Here is a 6,000-nt window from a genome sequence, read left to right as displayed (position 1 = left end):
TGTACTACATTTTCTAAGTTCGCTAAGAAATCTATTCCTTACGTTTTTAAATAGTATTGCCCTGACGGCAGGTAAAGACATGTAGCAGACATGTGAAACTGATGGCACGGGTCTCACTCAGACCCTCATTTCACATCCAACTTGCCCACTCATCCTAGAACAGGGGGCTGGTCCTGGAAGCCAGCGGGCCAGTGAGGACACATGTATGGTCTTCACCCTGCTCCAAGCCTACTTCTGCTCCAGGCCACCTCTGGATTCTGGGCAGAGGATCTTCAGAAGAAAACCCACAAACCCACTGGAAGTATTTGGTTGGTTGGGGCCTCACCCCAGTCTGAACAATGCCTCTGGCTACGTATCAAAGCAGCCTTTCAGGAGAAGGGCTGTCGGCTTCTGTGCTCAGACCAAAAACTTGTGCTGCCTCCAGGGATGTGCAGACCCCTGACCCTAGGCTCCTTCCTCCAGGCTGGACTTCTCAGAAGAAATCCTAGGCTCCAAAAACAAATAACTGAAAATTTAACACCGATTTTTCAATAACAGCATGCACATAGACAAGCCCAAGCCCAGACACGATGTAGTTTCCTGAGCCACTTGAAAAAGTAGAGATTATTAAAGTAGAGAAAAGCTGGAAAATAAGCCTATAAATTCTCTTCTGGAAACTCAGATGGTAGCTAATCTGATCTTGCTAATCTGTCTCAAGTATCTACTTGGAAAGTTACTTTTCTCCTCACCAGTGATCACTTCAAATTCACTCTACTGTATTTTAACCATAAAATCACCTTTTATTCTCAGACAGTTTTGATAAACCTTAATCCATGATTAGTTTCAACAGTGAAGAAAACCCCTTTAATGAGGCAACCTTCTGGAACATTCCCAAAAGCGATTGCAGTTTACAATATACTAATAATAAAGGAGTCGTTGTTGAGGAGGAAATTTCTGATCTAAAATTCTTGGAGATTCTGTCCAATTTTCAGATCTCTTAGAAACGTTAGAAAAGAATTGAAAAGTGAAAGATTTCTCCAGGGTCATGTCATCTCATGCTTTCTTTGTGGAGTCTTAAAACAGTTATGGAAAAATTTGGATTGTAGTGTTTCTCTTTGAAATTGGCAGTGAAAAATTAGTAGTTATGCAATTTAAACAAAAAATAGCTTTAAAACGTATAGGCCCTTCCGAAGCTGATTGAATTTGAAGAAAAATGTGTATCTTTTTATTACCTCTGAACTCCACGAAACTGAACCGAGTGAATGCCTATATTGAACCAAGAATAGCAGTCTATTTAAACTATATGAAATAGCGTTGATTTTCATGGCTCTTAACTAAAAATTCATTTCCCTCACTCTTAAGCCTAAATCACATTCAATTCTATTACTCTCTGAGATGAATGTGACTTGAAGACTTTCATAATCTAACTTTTACCGATGACCTATATGCTCTAAAAAGCTGAGCTGCCTTTTCCCCAAGAGAAATGGCAGTGGGGTTAATCCAGCTTATTTGAACAAGGTTGCCAGCTCCCAACCCCCATCCAAGTTGGCTTAATACAAACCACTGGTATAAGTGTTATTCTTAGAATCTTTGAACTGGGTGAGGCTTTAGAGATCCATCTAGTACAATGTTCAATGTTCATCTGCTTCCTGAATTTCGCGCACTTGAAAATGAATAGTTCTTTTTCCAAATGTACCACAGCGACAAAAAATAACCTCAGAGAACCAGAAGTATGTGATTGGATGTGTATGAATAGCAAGTATTTTCTGTATCTAGCATGTAGATGGAAAGAAACCACGTGGGTTTTTTTTTTTTTGGTCCAATTTTAAAGGGCATGTTCACAGTCGATTATTGAATTTTAAATATCACATTGTGACCCAAGTCAAATAAATCAGTGTTTCTTACAGAAGTACTGTTTGCCCCCAAATGTATCAAGTAGTACCCTATAGTCCATATAGTCCAACATAAGAAATACACAAATTGATGAGAGTTCACTCTGATATTTCTCCCAAAAAGTAATTCAAAAAAAACCAAACAAAACAAAACAAACAATATCTTCTGGACCTGGAGAAAAAAAAAAAAGAATATCACTCTCCTTTCTTAGAGGAAAAATGATGGATTTCAAATAATGTTTGTGTTATGGTAATTTTCCCCTTTTTAATCTTTTAAATGACAAATATTGGAGGAGCTCTAAATGCTCAAGAGAGAATCTCAAGAGATCATATTCCAAAATCGTTAACAGTTTGGACACAGTTGGTCACCCTCTTCCCTAAAAGCATGTCTTCACTTGCCCTCCGGACGCTACTTGTCCCTGCTCCCCGGGGTGGGCCCATCACACAGATTTGTACTAATCCTTCTTCATCTTCTCAGCTTCTTAGCACTGAAGTTCCTCCGGACTCTCCTGCGCTACTTCTCATCTCCGTTTGTGCCCCCAGTGATCCCATCCAAGCGCATGGCTTTGAACGACATCTATTCATCGGGAACTCCACATTCATATCTGTAACCCTGAACTCTGACTCACGAATCTAACTACCAACTTGATATTTCCATTTGAATATCTGATAGACATCTCAAATTTGACATATACAGAACTGACCTCAACACCTTCTCTTCTGGAATCATCCTCCACCTCTATTATTGGCAATTCCATTCTTCCAGATAAAAGAAAAGACCTTCGGATTGACTCCAACTCCTCTCTTTTTCTAATACTCCACATCCATTCTGTCTGCAAATTCTGTTCTCCTTCTCAACAAACACAGAATTCAACCATGCTTCGCCACATCCATCACTCCCATCCTGGTCCAAGCTACCAAGCCTTCTGCCTGGACTATTGCAGTATCTTCCAAACTAGTCTCTCTGCCCCTACCTATTTTCAACACTGCAAGCCAAATGCTCCTTTTAATCTTATCTAGTCCTGCTAATCTGTGTCTCAGGTATCGAGCTGTAAAGTTCCTATCCTACTCCAAGACTGAATACTGCAAACTTAAGTCAGATCATTAAGCCAGTGACTTCTCAGCTCAGTCAGAGTAAGCTATACCTTACAATGGTCCATAAGACCTCACATGATCTGCCTGTACGTGTGTGTGCACACATGCCCATACAAATGCACACACACTCACACACTCATACACACACCCCATTACTTCTCTGACCTTATCTCCTACTGCTCTCCTTCTTTCTTATACCACTCTTGTCCCTCCTGGCCGCTTGACTGAGTCTCAAACATTCAAGCCTGCTCCTCTTACATGAGTCTTTTCACTAACTGTTCCTTCTGCTCTTTCCCCAAATTGACAAGATGCACTCCCTCACTTCCTCTGCTCAAAATATGCTTTCTTTTTTTTCTTCTCATCACTTATCAGTTTGAAATATATTTGTAAGTTGCATATTCAGTTTGTTTATGTTCCTTCTTACCCACTAGAACACAAGCCCCACCAGGACAGGGATTACCTGCTTTGCTTACTAGTATATCTGTAGTTCCAAAGACAGTACTTGGAAATGCTCAGTAAATGATTGTTGAGTGAATTCAAACATGTGCTTTAAGCAGCTGACAAGATATTACACAACTTTTCCTGCAGTTTTGTTTTCTTAAAAGAAGATACTTTTAAAGTTAAAATCCTTGATTTTTGTCATTTACATATATTCTAAAGACTCTCAGCTGCACACTAAAGAAAAAGATAAATAAAGACAAAGACTAGAGTTATAAAGGGTGAATACATTTTTAACTCGTTTTGATTAAATTTTATATGTCTATAGAGGTCACTGAATTGATTCTTTACTGACCTTGGACAGAACTTCACGTATCAGTTACAAGTGTTTTCCAGCTTTAAAAAGTTTATTTCCCACTGCACAAAAAGATGCGGAAATATGGAGTCACTTGCTCTAAAACTATAATTTCATAAGACACCGTCATAAAGATTGATACAGTTAACATGGATTTCATTTACTTACAAGTTTTGCTCCAGAAATCTGTCTGCCAATCAATCCAGTGGAATTATTGTCATTTTATTGAATGTGTATTGAATATTTGATCGTCAAAGCCCACAAATTATGCTGTGCTATTATCTAAACACCAGTTATAAAATATTTGCTGATTACATTTACTGCCTGGTATAATGGAACTAAGAGGAACAGATTTTACTATCTGTCTCTCACATACACACTTGCACGTATACACAGGCATAAACACAAATAGATTAAGAAATTTTGCCACAAAAGGAAAACCTTTAACTGTATTTTTGAAGAGAGTGAAGACCAGAAAATAATTTACCCATTCAAATTCAGAAAGGTCATTAGAAGTAGCATGAGACCTCTGTTTGACTTTCAGTCTACTGTTCAATCCAGGACTAGAAAAAGCATTGTTCTTTTAAGAAGAATGACTAACGTCAGTTATGCCAAAGGGAACTCAATCCTGCTGATTGTTTGCCATCTACCCATAGCTCACAAACACAGTGGACATAAATTTGTAAAACAATAAAAAATCCAGGTGGCTTCAGTCAGGAGAGAATTTTTAGAGAACTCAAAAGTGGGAATCCCAAGGAGTTGATATTTTCTTCAGGGTTGAAGAGAATTTTTCAGGTAGTGTTCAATCTAAAAGTTGGTCTCCTGTACACCTGGAAAAAAGAAGAAATTTACATAGCCTAGACTTCTCCAGCACAAGACAGAGTAATGATTCTCAGAAAAACAGGCATCATTGAGAAAGAACACTGAAGGGAAGCAAATCTTATTTCCTGTATCATAGATGAGCTAACCCCAAAAATCTGGCAGCCAAGTCAACTCACAGGAATCAAGGATCTTACCCAGTGTCAAGCTTTACTGATAATTTCACGAACACAATAGCCACAGGCATAGCAAGGTGAGTTCTGATATTCCAAGTACACTCTTTAGGTTCTTACTTTTTGCCCTAGTTGTACCCTCTGGGTTCATGCAGTGAGCGTACTGTCCAAGTAAAGTATTGTTTTCCTTCCTGGCAGAGAGCATTCCAGATTATATCTCTGAATAATATTCAAAAAGTCAGATCTGTGACATTTTCTAAGAAGGCACGCCCCATAAACCTATAGATTCTATGTTTGTTTGCCATAAGCATTCTAAATCAGAGACATCTTGCTAAAATATTCCATGGATAAGGACTCCTCTCCTATAAAACACCATTAATTAGGTTAGTGCTTAGTATTCTTATCAGGGGTATTATATCCCCCATCACGCATCTTCTCTCTTTCTTGGGTTTTGACAAAGTCTCTCCTTGACTGATTCTAGTCAGCTCTTCTGAGCTCTTTTTACAACCAGGTCTTGATTTTTGGACTTCTGTATTTGTCTCTGAATTGTCCAGTTTTAGCGAGAATCCTGCTAAGTCAGTTTAACCAGAAACATACCCTCCCCTTTCCATCATCCATGTGTGATTACTCTGACTGGCTTTCAGCAAGAATCCCGTGAGGTCAGTTTAAGAAGAATCTCTCCTTACTCCTGATGTTTCCTCCTAACAATTTTCTATCCACTGACCTTGGCTATAAATTTTCTATCCTCCTTGGCTATAAATTCCTGCATTTCCTTGTATTTAGAGTTGAGCCTGATCTCTCTCCTCCTCTGCAAACCTGCACGGTAGGAGTCCCCACAAATAAAGTCATCCTTACTGTCTTTAACAACTATCATGAGTGATTTTTTTCTTTAATAGCACACACCTTCATCTCTCCATAAAGGGAGAGAACTAGATTATAGGCCACCTTCTCTCCCCCATGCTGATGGGTGCAGTAGCAGATTAGAAATAGCAGTGACTATTACTGTGGAAATACAGTTAATAATCACCCGGTACTTAGAGTTTTCACCTTAAACAAACCTAGACAAAGTGTCTGGCAATTCTTTGCAATTAGTACAAAAGTTTTGCTATAAGGGAGGAACTTTCCAGAGCCAATTACTGCAACTTTGAAATACCATCACAGATCAGTAAACAACCTCCCAAAAGACAACCAAACACATGGTTTTTATAGGACCAACACAGAACTGATGCCCTTAGCCTATCCACTATAT

The 6,000-nt window shown here is 38.8% G+C and overlaps 1 long non-coding RNA gene across 1 annotated transcript in view; it reads right to left on the bottom strand.

Annotated features, from left to right (window-relative positions):
• Window positions 1–3,679: 3,679 nt before the first annotated feature.
• LOC123383166 overlaps window positions 3,680–6,000 on the bottom strand; it is a 30,665-nt gene continuing 28,344 nt past the window's right edge. The window contains exon 2 of the long non-coding RNA XR_006592619.1: window positions 3,680–4,589. This is a non-coding gene — a long non-coding RNA (uncharacterized LOC123383166). The remainder of the gene's footprint in view (window positions 4,590–6,000) is intronic.

The sequence above is a fragment of the Felis catus genome, chromosome F2 (genome assembly GCF_018350175.1).
Source record: "Felis catus isolate Fca126 chromosome F2, F.catus_Fca126_mat1.0, whole genome shotgun sequence".
Lineage (NCBI taxonomy): Eukaryota > Metazoa > Chordata > Mammalia > Carnivora > Felidae > Felis > Felis catus.
This window is presented reverse-complemented; position numbering and strand designations above follow the sequence as displayed.